Here is a 22,166-nt window from a genome sequence, read left to right as displayed (position 1 = left end):
CCTCTTCTCCCTTTCCCCCTCCCTAACCTGTGCGTGGGCGCAAGATTACCTTGAGTTATCTGTGCTCCACAGGAAGAAGATATCTGCCAGAGGATCTAGGCAGTGAATATTTCCCAAATTAACAAGTGAATCCTAACAGGCCATCCTAGGGCCCTGGAACACCCTGTCGGGGCACCCCTGGAATGTAGCCTTTGACTAGTTCCTTTAAAATCCCCCTGTTCCCCCTGATAGGCAGAATCACAGCCTCTGGGACAGGAATCCTTTGTTTCTCCTTTGCAAGCAAGGCAATACAACTTCTTTTTCCTTTTTCTTAAAACCATGTCCTCTTCGTTCAGTTGGCATCAGGGACAAGGACCAAGCTTTCAGTTACTATGCTTAAGATCCTTGATATCCATCTGGGTCAATCCAAACTCAGAAACTGCAAAAGTAGGAAGGACTAACAAAAATTCAGAGAGCTCTGAATCAGTGTTCTGAAGAAGGCAGGAACTTATACTGAATGAAATGCAAAGTCATTGAAAATTCTTTTGTGGGGAAACTGTTAAAATTAAGAATAGGTGCAGGGGCTATGTGACCAATGGAAGATAAAGGAAAGAACGTACATGGTTAGTGAAAATGTCTGTGAAACAGTCCAATATCCTCTCGAAAAGAATCTTGAGTCTCTGGGCACAATGCAAAGGTCTGCATTTGAAGGATAAAGGTGACCCAAGTTCATATTCTTAGGTAGCAGCCATATCACAGAGCAAGGCCCAGGGGGCCGGGAATCTGGGCAGCTGCTGTGGTCCTTGGGTGCCCGTTTTTGTGATTTCACTAGCAAGAATTCAAGGGAAACACAGCGTACCAAGCAGAAGTTTAACAGAATGAGAAGTGAAGGTGACATACAGCATAGAAACTGCATGAATGAACCAGTGCTCATCAAGTTCGAGGGTTTTTTGGTTGTTTATTTTTAATTAATTTATTTTTAACTGGGGATCAAACCCATGGACACTTCACCACTGAGCTACATTCCCAGCCCTTTTTATTTTATATTTTGAGACAGAGTCTCATTAAGTTGCTTGGGGGCTCACGAAATTGCTGAGACTGGCCTTGAACTTGTGATCCTCCTCTCTCAGCCTCCCAAGCCCTTGGAATTACAGGTGTGCTCTGAATTTGAGTTTTTAAGAAAACTGAGTCTCCCTCAATTTTCCTGCTCCCTTATTCAATATCCTTCAATAAACTTTCTTTGTGGGGGTCTTGTTGCTGTGGTTGCCAGAGCATCTGGATGTGACAGAGTTTGGGGTGTATAGGAGAGTCCTGACAATTTAATTATTAGAAATAATGACACATGGTCTGGAAACAGCAGTTTCCCTTGAGGGGTTAGAATTAATTACAGCAGGGGAGGCTTTGACATAACAGACTCCACTTTTCTAATGCTTGTCTGCTTCAATTAGGACTCCCCATGATTTTAAGTAATAATTCTCTCAAGGGATTGTCTACAGCTTGAGGAAGTTTGGGTATTCCAGGTCTCCTTCCCCAAATGTTTACTTGTTGCAGATTAATGACTTTTAAATTTGTCTTCACGCATAGGCCTAATCTCTTTCCTTCATTGTCCTCCTTCATTGTCCCCCACCCCAACATTTGTTCACTGCTAACTAACCTACCTAACAGCTGGAATCCTAAATAAGGCCTGCCTCCTGATGGCCTCCCAAGTGTATTTTGAAAAACTCTTTCAATGCTGCATTCATGGTAACTTTTCTTTTATTTCCATACCACATGACAAACAGGAGATTGTTCTTAGAGAGAGTTTAGTTTGTAATGTGTCACTTCCTTGAGTGTGATGTGTCAGCTCCAGTGACCTCGTCTTCAGTTTGGAGACTGACGGCCTTGTGCTGTGTTTCACTCTTGTTCACACTTCACTCTACTCAGCACGAGGGACTTGCAGAATATTCCACTGAAGTTTGTATATTCTAAGAGCAAATCTGTCACTCAAAATTCACCCTGAGTCACTCTCTGTCACTCATATAGCTTGAAGTAAAAAAGAAAATCTACACTCGGATTTAAGTAAAGATAATATATCTGTACTTCACTGATGACTGTTTCTCTGAAATAAAAAAGTCTTTTCAAATTCTTGAAGACTAAGTGGGCCTATTGAGAGGGAAATGATAATTTATTTATTCTACAAGGTTCACAAAGATAGTTGTCTATGTTAGTGAAAATATTTGAGACCAAGGAATCCTGATGCCGGGACTATAGTAGGAGGTTCTCATTCAGAAGTCTGCAGACTGAACTGGGTCTCTGAGTTTTTACAAATCTTATTGGGAAATTTCAATGTGCAAACCAGGTAAGAACCATTGTATGAAACATTTCAGATTAAATGAGGAGAATATTCCTCTATAAAACTAGCATCCCAGACATGAGACAAGATATATATGTGTGCTATACACACACACACACACACACACACACACACACACACTATACATTTATATATTTGTACATATAAATAGAACACATACATTAAATATATGTAAAGGTATACACATATATATTTTTTCTTTTTATAAATGATAGTGCATTTAATATTGCAATTAGAATGGGATTTTTCCAGGCAGTATAATCACCTTATAAATAGGACTGGGTATCATCTTTCAAACTATCCTAATAACCAGAATCACCAAAAATAATTATTAAATATTCACATTCTTAGACCCCAGGAACAAGACTAGAATATTTTTACACAGTAAGTGCATGAATACTATTGAGGGATATGGTTACCTCCCTGTCTCCTCCCACCCTGAACTCCTTCCAATATCTGTCCCTGCCCACGAAAAGTCACGAGCTCCTCCCATGACCTGGCTGTGCTAAGGCCATATAAAAGCCAGACTCTCAAGGGGGCCTGCCGTCATTTTTCCCCCAAAGATGTGCCTCTCTGGTCCATGAGATCTCCCTCCATTTTCTTTTTCTTTTTGTATTTTCTTTCTTGTGCTTTCAAATGTGTGTTCATGAGATTCATGAGTAAAAAGAAAAGATATTAATCTAGCACATAATGTTATCAAATTCAGAATTCAATTAAATAAAATGCTTCCTATGTCTCATCATTCAAAAGTTAGGTAATAGTGCTTTGTAGGGCAAACCTCTCATGGGTCTTTTTAGTCCCCTGAGTTATAGTGCTTGTAAAACAAAAAGATACTCTTCTACTATCAGTTCCTGTTTTTTTCCTTTGCTGTTAACCAGGTCATTACAACTTCCCAGTTTGAAACACATTTTTCTTGAAGAAAAAAAAAAAAAAAAAAAAACAATGGAGAAATAATAAAAGAACTTTCTCCTATGTGATTATTTATAGTTTACAAAACCCCCTAATTATGATATTTTAATTGATCTTTACAATATCACATTTCATAGAAAGCAAAACAAGCTGTCAATTGTTTCATACACAGTGCATTTCAGTACAAACAGGTATGATTAAGGAAAACTTGGAAAGATTTTTTAATTCACCAAAAATTTATTAAAGATTTTCCAAGTTTCAACTCATTAGAGAACATGAGTATTTTTATTTTGTTTGTATTGATATTTTGATTTAAAATTTTATTTATTTACTATAAATTATTTCACATATAAAAGTGCAATATCCACCAACCACAAATAATAATAATTTACCACTCACATAAGAAATAAAGCACTGTATAATTCCATTCTTATGAAATGTGTAGATATACAAAGCTACCCCAGAAAGTAAATTAATGGTTTTCTGGTGCTGGAGGTTGCAGTGAAGGCTACTTGCAGCTGGGTAAATGTGATTTTTAGGTTGATAGAAATGTTCTCAAATTATGTTGCAATGGACAATGAACAATTCTGTAACTATACTAAAAAGCTATTGAATTATACACTTAAAATGGGTGAAGGAAATCACTAGAATCATTATAGCAAGGAAAATAATTTCAAAATGGTAACCTTGAGTTCTCTTAATAAATAACAGATTGACAAAATATTTTCAAGAAAGGACACTTACAAACCTTCTAATCCTTATCTCCTTAAATGGTATTACATGCTACATTTGTAGGTAAAATAATTGTGTATAATCCCCTTGCCTACCAATAGGTTGGGAAGTGTAGAAGTTCCCATAACTTACCAATTTTAACTTTTCTATGCCTCACAAAAATATTTAAAGAAAGAAAACTAATATGCTATCTTATTTTAAGACATGATTTGAAAGATAATTTTTCCATTAAATAGTTTTTCTTTCTTTCAATGATGCAAATTAATATGTTGCTGAGATTGTACTTATCATTGTTAGTGAATGAATTTTGTTTAAGCAACCATAAATGTATATATGAAAAATCACCTATGAAGAAATAAATTGATTCTAAAATCATAATCAAATTCATGCAAAACCCTTGAAGCAATACAGTGAGTAAACTGAATAATTAGTATAATTACATTTTAAAATTTTTATAATGTGTTTTTCTAAATGAAACTCTCCACCTCACAATAAATTTATTTGGAACTGTTACTATTGCTTGATCTTTCATTTTTACCACTACTCAATAAACATGTCCAAACTCGTAAAATCAAATGAATTATTCTCTTGCTGATCCAGAAGCACAGTTACTAGCCTCAGTGGTCTTCTCTCTTGGCCAACTACACATGGCATGTACTGGTTGGATGATATGTGGAACTATGATTCCATCCCATAAACTTAATAATATCCCATTAAGGAAAGAAATCTGAGGTCCATGAGTCTCTAGGCATTTTAAAGTTTTCTCACAACTAAATTAACATAAGCAAAAAACGTTCTTAAGTTGTATAAGTTGGCTTCTGTACATATGTTATCACTGAGAGTCAGAATGGCAGACACGTTTAGTCCTGCTGCTACTTACCACAGATTACCAGAAATATCTCTAGTAAGCAATTAAAAAGGCAAAGGCAGGGAATCCTGTGTTTGCATGCATCTTTCTGTTCTGCTCAACTTCTGACATATTTACAAGATTCATAAATTATGACACTTCTCCTGAATTATTTTAAGTCTTTTGTAAAATGTGAAACCAACAGCATTTTCTACAGGCAAGAGACCAAACCCGGAATGTCCACATGAGCCTTGGATGAGCTCACTTGGTCATTCATGGAGGCTGCTCCCTCAGTGAGAGGGAAGGATTAATGCAGAGATACCGAGTCTTTTGGCCATGTAGATGATGTCAATGATTTGTCTTTGATGAGTGACACCTGTTGCCTGGAAAATTAACAGCATTTTCACTTTTTGTTAACGTTTGTATTCTGCACCCTCACCTAAATATGGTATTGGGAAAGTACACTTAGACAATAATTGAAGCATATTTAGCTTCTCCCTTTCATAAACGTTAAAATGGCTTTTTGTAAGTTTGTCACCTTTGCTTTGCATACCCCACGTACAGGGTAAAGATATGGGATTGAGGAAAACAGAGGTGACTGAATTCCTTTCTACATGAGGAATAATGGGCAAGCTGTTCGGAAATTTTGAGAGGAAATTCTGGGATTTCTTAATAAAATGCAGCTTGGTTTTTCATTCAATAGAAATCTCACTGTGTGCATTGACAGAAGTTTTCTTTCTTGGAGAATTAAAATCCCCCAACTCTGCAGAACTCAGAGCTACGGGAATGAGGAACACAAATTGCCACTGAGTCAGTAGGAGAGAAGGTCAGAAGGGCCATCTCCCTGGATCCCAGGCTCCACTTATTTTTCCATTGGAAGCACAGTACCATATAGAATTATTTGACTAAGCTGTATACCTGTGTTCTGGAGGATGGCACACTGTAATTGTGAGATGTTACCTCAGAAGCTTTAGTTAGTCCTCTAGAAGTCAATTTCCAGTACAACAGGCAGTGTCTGGAAGAAACACTGTAGACCTAAGAATCCTACGGTCATAGACCCACTCCTATACCTTTTTTTACTATAAAGTGAGTGCCCTGGTAGTATGATATAAACTTATAAGGGATCTTGTATTGGCATAGCAATGTTCTTTAATCCCTGACATAGTGATGCTATCAAGAAAGCCAAAACATAACCAGAGTATGTGTCTATTCTTGTTAGAATGAATTGCTTGCTCTTCCAGTGTGAAAGGAGCCCATGAAATTGACTCACCACCAGGTGCCTTGTTGATTTTTTCCAGGAATGATGCCATATCAGGACTCAGGCTTATTCTCTGTTAGCGGTTGATCAGAAGCTTGAGCAGTGATGTGCACATTAGCCTTTCTAAGAGGAAGCCTGTTGTGTTATTGTCCTGTTGATAGCCTCCATCTCTACAAAGTGGACACTTCAATCACTTGCTACCACGTCAGCACTGGAGTGGCTGATGGCAGGAGCTGATGGACATCTTGTTTATTGGTCTTTGTGTCTCCTTGAGGCACTATCCTGAGATACGGGATTTAATGGTATGAACTCACTATTAGAATGATGCCTGTAAACCTAGAAATGTTTTGACTTAGCTCAATGGAGTTTAAAATTTCAGAATTGCCATGTTGGTAGTGAGGGAGGAAGTTAAAAAATTGGGGGAATAGGCTTTCTGGAGTGGATATGCTAAGATATTCCTGGAAAAGCCCGAAATCCCCAGAAAAGCATCATCATAATAGTATTTCATGAGAAGGTCCAGAGAATCTACTCTTGACCAGAAGTGTAAGGAATGTGCTAGTAAGAGGGTCTGCAGAAACACTCAAAAACTCAGCAATGCTTTCCCCATAGGCAAGGCAGTAACTGGAAGGGACTAACAATCAATTAAGATGATTAGACCCCAAAACAATAGTGTCCCTGGAGATGCTCAACTATCAGATGATGAGAGACAATATTATTGTAATATGCCATAAGATCAAATGGCAATCAGTGGAACTTGGCTTACACAAAGGTATGGGGATGCCGTGCAGACAGTTTTCCTGGGCATTTGATGCGCCATGGGTGAGCAAGAATGATTTTTCTTTTTTATAGTGGGGAAGGAGTCAGCTATGTTTGGCATCATTTAAGTCTCCTTGAAATGGTAATGAGTGTGGGTATTAATTTTAATCCTTTTGGTATTTAAATAAAATCCAAAATTCAGATAGCCCTTTGTGCCTTGGTTTTCAGGACCTAGAGATGTCTTTGAGTCTAAGGCTTCAATACTCTGGAAACGTAAAAAATAAGGATGTTCTCTTATGCCACTGACACCCTTGGACATAATGAGAGTCCTAGTACTGACTGTAGTCATTTGGCATTCTTAGGGACATAAGAGAAGTTTTAAGATACTTCTGGATCAAATCAAACAACTGAAAAAATAAATGGCCACAGAGTTCGTTATAGCATGTAGTGGCAGAAAGTGAGCCCTCTCCAGGGCACTTTCTCCAGGGCAACTTCATTTCTTGGTAGTTCTGTGCAGTCATATCAAGTGTGTTTATTTGCATAACCTTCACCACAATTAAAGTACAGAACAGATCTGACCTATCACCACAAGTTTCTCTTTGCCACTAGTAAAGGCACACCAGTCGGTGCTTCCTCATCTAGATTGTTTTAGCTAGCTTAGAGTCTCTGCCCTCCTGTGGATTGCTTGAACACTTTTTAAGAAGTCTTTTTTTATTTACTTATAGTACCTTTGAGTATACTACTTTCTGTATGTTCTAAGTGATGCTGTAGGTCTCGCAATATGTGTATATATACTGGTATCTTAGCGTGCTTGTGTCTGTGCTTTAGAGTGAATGAGCTGTAGACAGTTTACTTCTGTTTGGGTCGCTTCATGGTCTCCATTTACAAGATGTAATTATTCAATGTATTTCCCTTACACACAATGGGCACTACACCAAATGCTGTAATCATTGCTTCAATAATCAAATGAAGGGTTCCTTTATCTGAGAATGATTTTATTTCCCCTTCATTTCTGAAGACTATTTTCACCAGGTAATAGAATTCGTGGTTGACAGTGTTTTCCCTTCTGTGCTTGTGTTCATGTCACTTCTTCTTGCCTTCATGCCTTTAGATGATAAATCTACTCATATTTGAACTCAAGTTCTCTTATAGCAATATATCATTTCTCCCTGGCCAAGCTTAAGACCTGTTTGGTGTTTTCTGTTTTCAGAAGTTTCAAAATGATGTGTCTTAGCATCGGCTTCTTTGAGTTTATTTGCTTAGTTTCTTTAATCTGTTCATCTTATGCCATATTTAGGAAATTTTAATTGCTATTTCTTTGAATATTTTTTCCAATCATATTCTCTCCTCCCTTTCTAGGCTCTGCTGGTATGAGTGTTATTCCACAGGTCTCTTATACTCTTTACTTATTTTTCTACCCATTTTTCTGTTGTATAGTTTCATCTATTTCTAATGTTCTATCTTCAAGTTCACTGATCTTTTCTCTGTATTATTCATTCTGCTATTTGGTCCATCTAGTCTTTTCATTTCTGTTATAATTTTAGTTCTATAATGCCCATTTAAAAAATATGTTCTATGTCTTTGGACACATTTTCTAATTTTTAAAAAAATTTTCTCCAAGAATATTTGTGTTTGCACATGGAAGCTCTTTCAGGATGGCTGCGTTAAATCCTTGTCAGGTAATTCCAACATCTCATTCATCAGAGTGTTGGTGTATCTTCTCATTCCAGTTGTTATTCTCCTGGTTCTTGGTATGACGAATGGGTTTTCAAGGTGTCCAGGACAGTTTCAATATTGTGCTTTTTCAGTCTCTGTGTCCTATTTTGATCTATTTTAGCAGGTAGAGACCTTGTCTGGGTTTAGAGTTTAGGTCATGCCCTACCTCATTGGCTGTGATTCCAATGACAATTTAGTGTTTAATTGCTGCAGCACTGTTCTGGCTACCTGATCTCTATCAGTACCACATGTGCCCAGAGTGTGCACTTCCACCGCTGGTACAGCTCACTCCTGCAAGAGAGGAGATGCCGGACTGGAGCGGGCAGCGAGCTCTTCCCCTGGCTGCTCTGTGATTGCTGCCTGCAGGACAGAGGGCATCTTAACTGGCTCCCTGGTGCTTCCTAGGTGGAGGGTGGGAGACACTCCATGGGGCACATCTCACTTATGACTCCGCTGTCTGTTGACCAAATCTCAGTAGACTCATAGTTTGACATTTAGTATGAAAAGTCCTGGGCTCCTTTTGACCACTCTTGTCACAGAGTGGAAACAGTCATTTCCCCTAAGGAGTCCTGATTGACTTTAGTTGGACTTGGTAATTACTGGGTAATCTGAACACAGAGTTAACTAACACATTATTTGCGTGGAACTTTGTCAATTGAATGTGTTTTAAGCAATAAAGGCTAACTACCCTTTCCTGACTCCACAAACTGGATTTGTTTGCCTTTTTATTCATTTCCACATGCCCCTATTCTCCTTTTTCTAGCATTTCTCACCCTTAAGACCATTTATTAAATAGCTATTATTCTTGCTAGATGAAATTATAGATGGAATCTGTAATTCCGAAGGTCATCTGTAGGACAAGGATAGAAAGAGTCAGCTACAGCTGCTGTCTCCATGGCCTGAGGTGACCAGATACGCTCGCCCACCCACCAGAAGAATGTGGAAACACAGACCCTCTCGGTTAAGGGAAAGGGCCAAGATGACAGGATTTTGGGTGTCACCCCCAAAGCAGAGGGACTCAGAGATCATGCAGCAGGAGCAGATAAGCACACAGGTGCTCACAGGTCCCAGCACCAATGGATTCCCTGTGCCCGAGTCTCCTTTCCCTGAGTCCTGTTTGTGCTTCTTTACCCTCAGGTGGCCTCTCTCTCCCTGGGCCACTCTTGGGGGCGAGGGAGTTACCTCTTCCCAGTGTTTTTTTTTTTTTTTCCCCCTATGGGCACACCCAAAGTATTAAAAGTAGCTTTGTTATTCCTTGAAAAAAAAATCAGCTACATTTTAATTTCCAGTCCTTTGATAGCCACTTCTTCTTTATAGCCCAGCAATTCCCAGCTCCTCCTTGGTTACATATTAGAATGATGTGAAGAAAATTTTGAAAAATACTGATGCTAGTCAATGCTTCCAGAGATTCTGAATCAATTGGCCAAATATATTGTAAAATATTCCTACCTGTCTGTAATGTACATCCAAGATTAAGAACCAGTGTTCTAGGTAAAAGGTTCTTTCCATGAGTCTGGAATCTAGAGAGATTTGAGCACTTGAACCACATTTTCTAATGATTTCTAGATTCCATCATGTTTAATTTATATAAACAGCTTAAATTGACTACAGTTAGCCCTCCTATCTGCCAATTCCATGACCATGGATTCAACCAACTATGGAGAAAAAATTGTGTCTGTGCTAAACATGTACAGAATTGTTCTTGTCATTATTCCATAAACAACACAGGATAACAACTGTCTTCACAGCAATTACATTGCAACTAAGCAGGGAATGATTTAAATTATAAGGGAGGATGTGTGTATGTATAGTATGCTATATGTAAATAACATGCCATTACATATAAAGGACTGGGGCATCATGAGTCTAGGTATGCATGGGGTAAAGGGGGAGTATCCCCCATGGATACTGAGGCAACACTGTATATAGGAAAGTAATTAATCACTCTCCCATACCTGCTCCTCCTGGTTTTGTCATGTGTATTAGTGTTCTCATACCCTAATAGGTTTAAATCTTTGAAGTTTGCCTGCTGAAGCTTCTAGAGAATCTGCTTCTTCTCTCACCAATTTGTTCTGTTCTGTACATGTTGATAGCCACCGCCCCAGTTCTTGTTCTTTCAGTCCCTTTTATAGTTGTTTTCCAATAATATCCTGCCTTCATTTTCTTCCCCTTTACTGTATCTTCATACATGCAATTTCATGTATTTTCTCAAATTTCTTTACCTGGAATTTTTTAAAAATATTTTTTTAGTTGTCCATGGACCTTTTATTTATTTATATGTGGTGCTGAGACTCCAGCCTAGTGTTTGATGCATGCTAGGCAAGCACTCCACCACTGAGCTACAACCCAGTCCCTCCACTGAGCATTTGAAGTAGCAAAGAGTAAGATCTCATTATGGTGGAAGAAAAGGGAAGACGAAGGAAATCTTGGGAGGATGCTGTATATTGATCATAATCAGAGATTCAATCTATAAAGACTGGGATAAGGTATGGTGACTCACACTGTAGCAAGAAGCTTGTCAGAGTATTCTTGTATTCCGAAACCAGGGATCAGCCCCCAAGATGGCAGCACACTGGTAAAAAAGAAAACTAGGGTGAAATGACTTTCTGTTTTCTTTCTGAGTGATGGTGCTTTTCCCATTTCCCCACCAGATCCATCCTCCTCTGCACCTACAGACTGTCTCTGGTCATTCAGATTCCATTTCAAGCAAGTTCTTCTTGGAGTTCTGCCATGCTTGCCCAACGTAAAGTGCCCTTCCTCCTCCGTCTCTCCAGCCGTTAAATCTTATTTGTTCTCTTCATTAGTTACCTTATTCCTCTTTCTCCCCTTAGCACTCATTCCTGCTTCTATCCTGCAAACTCCAAAAAGTAAGGACCTTGACCTTTTTTTTTTTTATTATTGTAAAAAAATGGGATGCATGTTGTTTTTCTGTTTGTACATGGCATAAAGGCATACCATTTGTGTAATCATAAATTTACATAAGGTAATGTTGTTTGATTCATTCTGTTATTTTTTCCCTTCCCCCCCCCACCCCTCTTTTCCCTCTATACAGTCCTTCCTTCCTCCATTCTTGCCCCCCTCCCTAACCCTAACTCTAACCCTAACACTAACCCCTCCCACCCCCCATTATGTGTCATCATCCACTTATTAGCGATATCATTCGTCCTTTGGTTTTTTGAGATTGGCTTTTCTCACTTAGCATGATATTCTCTAGTTTCATCCATTTGCCTGCAAATGCCATAATTTTATCATTCTTTATGGCTGAGAAATATTCCATTGTATATATATACCACATTTTCTTTATCCATTCATCAATTGAAGGACATCTAGGTTGGTTCCACAATCTGGCTATTGTGTACTGAGCAGCTATGAACATTGATGTGGCTGTATCTCTGTAATATGCTGATTTTAAGTCCTTTGGGTATAGGCCAGGGAGTGGGATAGCTGGGTCAAATGGTGGTTCCATTCCAAGTTTTCTATGGAGTCTCCACACTGCTTTCCAGAGTGGCTGCACTAATTTGCAGCCCCAACAGCAATGTATGAGTGTTCCTTTTTCCCCACATCCTCGCCAACACCTGTTGTTGCTTGTATTCTTGATAATCGCCATTCTAATTGGGGTGAGATGGAATCTTAGGGTGGTTTTGATTTACATTTCTCTTATTACTAGAGATGTTGAACATTTTTCCATATGTTTGTTGATTGCTTGTAGATCTTCTTCTGTGAAGTGTCTATTCATTTCCTTAGCCCATTTGTCGATTGGATTATTTGCATTCTTGGTGTAGAGTTTTTTGAGTTCTTTATAGATTCTGGAGATTAGTGCTCTATCTGAAGTATGATTGGCAAAGATTTTCTCCCACTCTGTAGGCTCTTTCTTCGCATTGCTGATAGTTTCCTTTGCTGAGAGAAAGCTTTTTAGTTTGAATCTATCCCAGTTGTTGATTCTTGCTTGCATTTCTTGTGCTATGGGAGTCCTGTTGAGGAAGTCTGGTCCTAAGTCGACATGTTGAAGCTCTGGACCTACTTTTTCTTCTATAAGATGCAAGTTCTCTGGTCTGATTCTGAGATCCTTAATCCATTTTGAGTTTAGTTTAGTGCATGGTGAGAGATATGGGTTTAGTTTCATTCTGTTGCATATGGATTTCCAATTCTCCCAGCACCATTTGTTGAAGAGGATATCTTTTCTCCATTGCATATTTTTGGCCCCTTTGTCTAGTATGAGAAAATTGTATTTATTTGGGTTTGTGTCCGTGTCTTCTATTCTGTACCATTGATCCACCTTTCTATTTTGGTACCAATACCATGCCGTTTTTGTTACTATTGCTTTGTAGTAGAGTTGAAGATCTGGTATTGCGATACCCCCTGCTTCACTCTTTCTACTGAGGATTGCTTTAGCTATTCTGGGTTTTTCATTCTTCCAGATGAATTTCATAATTGCTTGCTCTATTTCTGTAAAGTACATCATTGGGATTTTAATTGGAATTGCATTGAATCTGTATAGAACTTTTGGTAGTATGGCCATTTTGACAATATTAATTCTTCCTATCCAAGAACATGGGAGATCTTTCCATCTTCTAAGGTTTTCTTTAATTTCTTTCTTTAGTGTTCTGTAGTTCTCATTGTAGAGGTCTTTCACCTCTTTTGTGAGATTGATTCCTAAGTATTTTATTTTTTTCGAAGCTATTGTGAATGGGGTAGTTTTCCTGATTTCTTTTTCTGAAGATTCATCACTTATGTATAAAAATGCCTTAGATTTATGTGCATTGATCTTATATCCAGCTACTTTACTGAATTCACTTATGAGATCTAAAAGTTTTCTGGTGGAATTTCCTGGTTCCTCTAAGTATACAATCATATCATCAGCAAATAGGGATAGTTTGAGTTCTTCTTTTCCTATTCGTATCCCTTTAATTTCTTTGGTCTGTAATTGCTCTGGCTAGAGTTTCAAGGACGATATTGAAAAGAAGGGGTGAAAGAGGGCATTCCTGCCTTGTTCCAGTTTTTAGGGGGAATGCTTTCAGTTTTTCACCATTTAGAATGATATTAGCCATTAGCATAGATGGCCTTTACAATGTTAAGGAATGTTCTCACTATCCCTATTTTTTCTAGTGTTTTGAGCATGAAGGGGTGCTGTATTTTATCAAATGCTTTCTCTGCATCTATCGAAATAATCATGTGATTCTTGACTTTAAGTCTATTGATATGGTGAATTACATTTATTGATTTCCTGTTGTTGAACCAATTTTGCATCCCTGGGATGAAACCCACTTGATCATGGTGCACTATCTTTTTAATATGTTTTTGTATGCGATTTGCTAAAATTTTGCTGAGAATTTTTGCGTCGATGTTCATTAAGGATATTGGTCTGAATTTTCTTTCCTCGATGTGTCTGTCTGGTTTAGGTATCAGGGTAATATTGGCTTCATAGAATGAGTTTGGGAGGGTTCCCTCCTCTTCTATTTTATGGAATACTTTGAGAAGTATTGGAATGAGCTCTTCTTTAAAGGTTTTGTAGAACTCGGCTGAGAACCCATCTGGTCCTGGACTTTTCTTTGTTGGTAGGCTTTTGATGAATTCTTCTATTTCATTACTTGAAATTGGTCTATTTAAATTGTGTATGTCCTCCTCGTTCAGTTTAGGCAATTCATATGTCTCTAAAACCTGTTGATGTCTTCGAAATTTTCTATTTTGTTGGAGTATAGATTTTCAAAATAGCTTCTAATTATGTTTTGTATTTCAGTCGTGTCTGTTGTGATATTTCCTTGTTCATTCTGAATTTTGGTGATTTGGGTTTTCTCTCGTATTCTCTTTGTCAGTGTGGCTAAAGGTTTATCAATTTTGTTTTTTTTTTCGAAGAACCAACTATTTATTTTGTCAATTTTTTGTATTGTTTCTTTTGTTTCAATTTCGTTGATTTCAGCTCTGAGTTTAACTATTTCCTCTCTTCTACTACTTTTGGTGTTGGTCTGTTCTTCTTTTTCTAGGGCTTTGAGCTGTAGTGTTAGGTCGTTTATTTGTTGAGTTTTACTTCTTTTATTAAATGTGCTTCATGAAATAAATTTTCCTCTAAGTACTGCTTTCATAGTGTCCCAGAGATTTTGATATGATGTTTCTTTGTTCTCATTTATCTCTAAGAATTTTTAAATTTCCTTCCTAATATCTTCTGTTATCCATTCATCATATAATAGCATATTGTTTAATCTCCAGGTGTTGGAGTAGTTTCTGTTTTTTACTCTTTCATTTATTTCTAACTTCAATCCATTATGATCTGATAGAATACAAGGTAGTGTCTCTATCTTCTTGTGTTTGCTGACATTAGCTTTGTGGCATAATATAAGGTCTATTTTAGAGAAGGATCCATGTGCTGCTGAGAAGAAAGTGTATTCACTCTTGGTTGGATGGTATATTCTATAAATGTCTGTTAAGTCTAAATTATTGATTGTATTATTGAGATCTATGGTTTCTTTGTTCGATTTTTGTTTGGAAGATCTGTCCAGTGGTGAGAGAGGCGTGTTAAAATCATGTATTATTATTGTGTTATGGTCTATTTGGTTTCTAAAATTGAGAAGGCTTTGTTTAACATACATGGATGAGCCACTGTTTGGGGCATAGATGTTTAGATGTTTATGATTGTTATATCTTGCTGATTTATGCTTCCCTTAAGCAGTATGAAATGTCCTTCTTTATCCCTTCTGACTAACATTGGCTTGAAGTCCACATTATCTGAAATGAGGATGGATACTCCAGCTTTTTTGCTGAGTCCATGTGCATGGTATGTTTTTCCCCATCCTTTCACCTTTAGTCTATGGGTATCTCTTTCTATGAGGTGAGTCTCTAGCAGGCAACATATTGTTGGATTTTTCTTTTTAATCCAATCTGCCAGTCTATGTCTTTTGATTGATGAATTCAGGTCATTAACATTCAGGGTTATTATTGAGATATGATTTGTATTCCCGGTCATTTGGTTCATATTTAAAATTTTATTTATTTATTTATTTATTTATTTATTTAACACATCTTGGTTCCTCCTTTATTTGACAGTTCCTTTAGGATAATTCCTCCCTTTGCTGATTTGCTTCTTTGTTTTTTATCTCTTCCTCATGAAATATTTTGCTGAGAATGTTCTGTAATGCTGGCTTTCTTTTTGTAAATTCTTTTAGCTTTTGTTGATCATGGAATGATTTTATTTCATCGTCAAATTTGAAGGTAAGTTTTGCTGGGTATAAGATTCTTGGTTGGCATCCATTTTCTTTCAGAGCTTGAAAAATGTTGTTCCAGGCCCTTGTAGCTTTTAGGGTCTGGATTGAAAAATCTGCTGATATCCGTATTGGTTTCCCCCTGAATGTAATTTGGTTCTTTTCTCTCACAGCCTTTAAAATTCTGTCTTTATTTTGTATGTTAGGTATTTTCATTATAATGTGCCTTGGTGTGGGTCTGTTGTAATTTTGTGTATTTGGAGTCCTATAAGCCTCTTGAACTTGATTTTCCATTTCATTCTTCAGATTTGGGAAATTATCTGATATTATTTCATTGAATAGATTGTTCATTCCTTTGGTTTGTTTCTCTAAGCCTTCCTCAATCCCAATAATTCTCAAATTTGGCCTTTTCATGATATCCCATAGTTCTTGCAGATTCTGTTCATGATTTCTTACCATCTTCTCTGTTCAACTTTGTTTTCAAGGTTAAATATTTTGTCTTCAATATCTGAAGTTCTGTCTTCCAGCTGTTCTATCCTATTGGTTATGCTTTCTATGGAGTTCTTAATTTGGTTTATTGTTTCCTTCATTTCAAGGATTTCTGTTTGGTTTTTTTCCAATATCTCTAACTCTTTATTGAAATGATCTTTTGCTTCCTGAATTTGCTCTGTTAACTGTCGATTGGTGCGATCATTCAATGCCTGCATTTGCTGTTTCATCTCATCGTTTGCTTCCCTAATCATTTTAATTATGTACATTCTGAACTCCCTTTCTGTCATTTCTTCTGCCATGCTGTCATTGGATTTTATTGATGTAACATCTAGATTTGTTTGGGGCATTTTCTTCCCTTGTTTTCTCATATTGTTCAGGAATCAGTGGGTCATTAAGATATTGCAGATTTCCTCTATCGTCTTATAATGTCCCTGAAGATTGCTAGTATATCCCCTCTTATCCTTCAGTAGCCTGAAGTCTTGGAGGAAGTTGATAATGCGGAGCTCCATGAATGCCTCTCTAGGGGTGGCGACCCTCAGGTGGCGTATATTCCCTGCTAGTAGGCAGAGGTGCCTCCACTTGTTGACCAATGGTCATCCAACGGGGAACTAGGCTGCGGGCTGAGGCAAGGCCTGTTTGGGCCTGTGTTCTGGTTTTACCATCCTTGTGGGAAAACCTCACCTGGCAGGGAAGTCTCACCTGGTGGGGAGGTCTCGCTGGTCAGTTCCCCTCCTAGAGGTTCCCCTCAATCTACAACTACCGCCTGGGCTGGGCTGTCTTCCTCTTCAACATTCCCAGGGGCCCGGACCTACCTCCTGGGCCTGGGAGCCTCACTCTTCGCAGACGAGTCTCCTTAGGCTGCCTCTCCTCAGAGAATCTGCCCGCATCCTGGAAACTTCTCTCCGCCCCTAGCCGTGTCTCTGTGTGGCTCTTCCAGCAAGAAGCCGCCTAGATCCTGGGACCCGGCTCTGCACCTAATCGCCTGGCTATGCGGCTCCTCCTCTGAGCCATCACCTGGAGCCCCGTACAATAGCTCCAATACCCAGAGACCCGCCACACACCTCCTCCACTGGACAGCCGCCCGGTTTCCGACGCAGTCACTAGGAGTCCAAGAAACTCACTTTGCATGTCCTCCTCACCCCAACCGCCCGTAGCCCTAGGCAGTCACTCCAAGTCCAAGTGACCCGCCCTGTTCCTCCTCCTCCTCCTCGGGGTAGCCCCCCCGGGTGTTCAGGAGCGGTGGCTCTGAGACCAAGTGACCCACTGCGCTCCTCCTCCAGGCAGGCCACCGGTGTTCAGAAGTGGTCGCTTTTAGTCCAATCAACTCACCACTCACCTCCTCCTCTGGCAACCACCTGTGGCTCTGATGCAGTCACTCCTAGACCAAGCGACCTGCCGCACTTCTCCTCTTCCTCTGGGCAACCCCCCAGGTGTTCAGGAGCGGTCGTTCTGAGTTCAAACAACTCACCACGCAGCTCCTCCTCTGGCAACTGCTTGTAGCTCTGATGCAGTCACTCCTAGACCAAGCGACCCACCAGGCTCCTCCTCCAGGCGGGCCACCGGTGTTCAGGAGCAGTCATTCTGAGTTCAAACAGCTCGCCACGCAGCTCCTCCTCTGGCAACCGCCTGTGGCTCTGATGCAGTCACTCCTAGGCCAAGCGACCCGCCGCGCTTCTCCTCTTCCTCCGGGCAACCTCCCGGTGTTCAGAAGTGGTCGTTCTGAGTCCAAACAGCTCACCACGCAGCTCCTCCTCAGGCAGCCGCCCGGAGCCCCAGTGGTTGCTCCGAGTCCAAGCGCTGTGCTGAGCAGCCTCCTCTACGATGATCCCAGTTGTCCGTGTTTACCGCTCCGGCGGGGGGAGGGGCATCTCGCCGAGCAACTCTACTTCACAAAGTTCCCTGCGTTCTGGGGCTACCGCCCCATCCAGGACGCCTCCCCAACGGGAGAGACTCACCCAGTGGCTTTGAGTTGGTCCCAAGTCTCTCACTATCTCCTCTTTTGAATCTTGCGTCCTGGAGCAACGTGAAATGCAGCCGCCCTCTAGTCCGCCATCTTGAAAAAACCAGGACCTTGACCTTTTTACTTATATGTGTATCTTCAATTTCTAGAACAGCATATGGCAGGAGTCCAATAAAAAATTTTTGAGTAATAAACAAATGGAGGAAACACATATAGAATATAACACAATATTTCCAGGGTTTATGGATTTTATACAACTCAACTTAGGCTGAGAGGCAGATATTCCATAGTGGCCTGGGACAGACCAGCAATTTCAAGGGGGCACCTGTTGTGTATTTTGGAGTTGTTCCATGCCTTGCGTTTTTGCAAAGTAGTGAGATAATGTGAAAGGTTTATTTCTAGCTAGACTTACCTGTACGTTTTTATCATCATGAGATAGTCTGAACACACAAATAGACATAAATAGTCCATCTCAGATAATAAGAAAGTGGGATGTGGATGGGTGGATGACTGTTATTTGTCTAATTATAAAAATACATCCCCCTTTATTTCCTAGGAGAAAGTGGATGTTTACCTAAGGGAGGTGGCATGAGTAACCACCTGGGAATGGCAATGGGATGAGGGTGGGAATACTTCAAGTAGCAATGAACACTAAGTTTGAGACCTTGGGATAATTCAATTTGTTCTAGTATGAGTACTGAAAAGTATCTGGGCTGACTGGAGGGCAGATGCTAGCCAATGCAGGTGTTAAATTTCAAGCCAGAAAGATGCTTTAAAGATCATTTACCAAAGTTTATATAATTCACAGAGAATGATCTGAGACCAACAAACATCCATTAACTCACTCAAGATCAAACAGGAGATAAACAAGGACTGAAGGCAGCATCTCCCTAAACCTAATGAAAATAATCCTGAGAACTCCACAGTGTACTGTAAAGGCACATCAGTGTGAATGCTGAAAACTGGCTTTCACTTAAGATTTCATTTTGTAAACAGTTTTTAATTTTGTTTTAATCTTCAGTTAGAAGGTAGAGTGAACTAAAATTGTTTTCAGTGTTGTTTTTCTATTTTTTTAGCCACATTTCTAAGAAATTGCCATCAGAACATTACTGTTCATAAGAGGTATAAAAAATTAGGAGGCGGAACCCTATATATGCCAGGTCCTAATCAGGTGCTTTTATTTTAAGTTATGTTTTTTATACCTCTAAAAACTTACTTTCTAGGTCTTTGTGGCTTTCTCTGAAAAGAATTGAAATATGGAAAGTATTTGCTAAATACATTTTTATTTAATGGAAATTTTACTGTCTAAACTAAAATAAAATGTAAAGGAAGTTGTTTTAAAATAGAAGCCTATGTAGGTTAAATTTTTTTCTAAGGGCTAAATTTGCACTTGATGTTGACTCTCAGAAAGTAGATCATGCAACGTCCATTGTGTGTGTTCCAGCTCTGTGAACACAAACAAACGTGTTCGGCACTGGAATGACTTTTCATGGGTTCAGCCCACATTGTTCCCTGCACTTAAGTCATAACTTGCATTCTATGCCGATGGCCATCAGTGCCTGGAACATTTTAACCTAGATAGACTAATATGGTTTGCAATAGTCTCTTGACCTTCATGTTTTCAAATTTCATATAAATCCTGATTGGTATTAGCACTGATTTTCTACCCTGACCCAGAACACACAGATGTATGAACTTTAAAGGACCACTTTGTCTAGTTCTCAAATTTAGAAACTTACTTTTTCAATCTCCTATTATTTTTACATGTTTTTAAATAATTTTTGAACCATTTTACGTTTTTTTTTTTTTAAGGACATGATCAGAAATATACACGGTAACTAAAGTAAAGACATTTTTCACTGACTTTTCTAAACTTATAAATCTCCAATGGATTTCCTCTATTTCTCCTTCTTGTCCCAAAGTACTCTTGCAAGGTGGTATTGCTCCCAAATCCAATGTAAATAAGGTGGTAAACTTTGCTGAAGCCACTAAGGAACACAAATTGGGTGCACACATAGCATGAGAATTCTATTAAATTATGTACTCAAAAAAACAAGTAAAACAAATATGATCTATCTGTCAATGTACTTTAAAAAGTGACTCCATTTTCCTCCTCATATGTAAATCTAGGCTGGTAAGTAGTTGGATAAAAGACAAGGTTCAAAGTCAAAGTGATTTCCCTAATAGCTACATATGGTTTTTCCACAATTTTCCCAGGTGGAGAACTGTATTTACTGTTCCACATCTCTACACTGTCTAAGGGTTTTCTATTACATTACCTTGTGTGCCTCATATAACTTACTAATGACAAGTACTTGCCATCCCATCTGGGAAATTAAGGCCCACAGAGGTTATATGACTTGGTTAAGACCATGCAACTGTGGAGGTCATATGTGTCTTTTTTTTTAACCCTACTCTCGACTACTATTATCAAGTTATGCTGCAATTCCCTGAATGGCTTCCAAATAAGAATATAATCAAAATCTAGAGATATGAGAGACCTTGACAGCCTAAATCAGAAGCCTTAAAGATAAAACAGATATCCTGAGTGTTTCAATTATTCTCACAGAAACCTCCACATTAAGGCTCAGAGCCAGCAAATGTGATTCCTTGGTCATCTTTTGGCTTTTGCTCCCAATGCCTTCACAGCACAGTTGGGGTCTGTTCACCATGATCCCTTTCGAGAACACCCACTGCTCTACCATTAGGTCTAAATCCTACTGGTTTATGTGTTTAACTGCTTCTAAATCACAAATTGATAAGTCAACACTATTTGCTTCTTAGATTACATCATGCAGTGCCTCTTCTAAATAGGTAGCTGTAGTTTTCTAACAAAAATTCGAAACAGAATCACCTTATACTCCTTGATTTTAGAGAATTTAAATAATCCAGCATGACTGTTCTCACTGTTTTGTAGTGTTGCTTCAGATGGTTGTATTTTAAATGCTATAAACTATCATCATCATTTTTCTGAGGCCCACTGGGTCTCTCTCCAGAGTGTCTATCTTAGGAGAATGTTAATGATCAAATTTAAACTCTCTCCCATGATGTTTAAATCTTATTTTAATATATACTCTCTCCAATATTGATGTTGATACTTTCCCTTTCCTGGATCCTAATAATTCCCCTATAGCATAGATTTGTGATAAGGCAAAAATGCAAGCTCACTATGAACACATGGAAGAATGTCTACAATGACAGTTGGTGTGATGTTTCCCTCCCGTAATTACTTACTCTTTCCTTAGTTCCTCCTTAAGCTCATTTGGGTCCTTCCATCCCAAGATACTAATGCTTTTGATAAAGGCATAAGACTTCAAAGTTCTCCTGAGAGTATATATGATTTTGTTTTTAAAGACCCCTTAAAGCGATAGGTAAGAGGTATGCAACACATATTTATAGCATACTTAGGATCAGTTCATCACTTAATGATTGGCTGTATGCCCTATATCAACAACTATCAGACAGCTCCTTGGTTTGTAAGATTCACATCTTTTTGTTAATACAATGGCTATTATGTCTGCTGATTTCTTTGAGTCAAAGCAATCTTGTACACAGTGGTAGAACAACTTTTCAAAGAAAGAAAATTGACATCTTGTTAGGAGATATGATATTGTATACTGGCCCAAGATTTATGCAAGGTGCAGTTTTTCCATTTAGCATTTGCTTATCCTCAGGAATGAAATGGCTTATTTCAATTCCATTGCATGACTGTCTTCAAGCACCGTTTATATTTATTTTAAGAGAGGGCCCCAAAAAGCCAAACCTGATATCCTGAATTGCACCAGCACAATTTAATACAATATGTTTACATTTAAAACATTTACATCTATAATTGCAAATCTTATTTTAAGCATAACTTTATATAATATTTTAACAGACAAAAATATATGTTTTAGAACCATTATATGTATCTGTTTAGTAGCAAACTTATAATAAATTATACATTATAGCAAACTGATAATAAATTATAT

Source organism: Sciurus carolinensis, chromosome 13, assembly GCF_902686445.1.
Source record: "Sciurus carolinensis chromosome 13, mSciCar1.2, whole genome shotgun sequence".
In the NCBI taxonomy this organism is placed as follows: domain Eukaryota; kingdom Metazoa; phylum Chordata; class Mammalia; order Rodentia; family Sciuridae; genus Sciurus; species Sciurus carolinensis.
The sequence above is the reverse complement of the archived record's forward strand: the minus strand, read 5'-3'. Positions refer to the sequence as shown.